General features: G+C 38.5%; 1 non-coding gene across 1 annotated transcript; it reads left to right on the top strand.

Moving 5' to 3' along the window:
- Window positions 1-253: 253 nt before the first annotated feature.
- Window positions 254-360, top strand: LOC148920527 (small nucleolar RNA R71). Its single transcript, XR_016124806.1, has one exon. It is a non-coding gene; the product is annotated as a small nucleolar RNA R71 (small nucleolar RNA).
- The last annotated feature ends 660 nt before the right edge of the window (window positions 361-1020 follow it).

Below are 1020 nucleotides of genomic sequence, written 5' to 3'. Positions count from 1 at the left end.
GCAAAGAACACATAACATCAAGTTTTGCAGCAATCTCATTATTAGTACTTACCTCAGAGACCATAGCTTTCATAGGAGCTCCTCTTCCTTTATCGTGGCTCCATTGTTGAGAGTTAGCACACAAGGATTCAAGAGAGTAAAAGCCTCATCTGCTGTTTTGTTCATCAGTCCTTCTCCACTTGTTGCATCTACCATCATCCTTTCGGAATCAAGCAAACCTTCATAGAAAGATTGCATTTGCATCCAACTCTCTATGTTGTGATGTGGGCGAGAACTTATCATCTCCTTGTACCTCTCCCAACATTCATGAAAACCTTCTCCTTCCTTTTGTGTGAAACCAAGGATTTCCTTTCTAATCTTGTTAGTCTTCTTAGCCGAAAAGAATTTCTACAAAAACTTAGCCTTATCTTTTAAACTGAATGGGAATACCCTCATCTTAATCCGCTCATCATCAAGGCCATGAATTTTGATCGTAGCACATATTTCAAACAATTACTTAATATGCATGTAAGGATCCTCAGTGGTATTACCATAATAAGTTGGAAGAAGATGAATCATACCACTTTTAAGCTCAAACCTGTCAACTGTGAGTTGAGGATAGATGATGCACGAAGGTTGATAGGTGACTTTTGTTGATTCAATTCCTAACAACTAAATGAGTTATTAAAAACCGCAACTTTAATTCTCACAAGTGCACGAACCGTTTATAGTATAGCTTATGTAAATACAAGGTCGATCCCACGGAGAATGGTAACTTGGTTCCAAGTTAAATTGCTTAGAATGCTAGAAAAACATAAAAGAAAGAAACTCACTAACTAGCTAAAGGCAAGGTCGAATTCAACAATGCCTCTTGCTAATTACTCAAGGTCTAGGACAGAATCCTAGCACCACACACGCACTCGAAAAGGGGGGTTTTGTTGCTGAGATGAAAGAAGAACGTGAAATGAAAGTGCTTGAAAGTAAACACTGGCAGCAATCAACAAGTTGTGAAACAAAGATTGAGAGGTGTTAGAGCCTTGG

Source organism: Prunus mume, linkage group LG2 (genome assembly GCF_029339155.1).
Source record: "Prunus mume cultivar Tortuosa linkage group LG2, ASM2933915v1, whole genome shotgun sequence".
Lineage (NCBI taxonomy): Eukaryota > Viridiplantae > Streptophyta > Magnoliopsida > Rosales > Rosaceae > Prunus > Prunus mume.
This window is presented reverse-complemented; position numbering and strand designations above follow the sequence as displayed.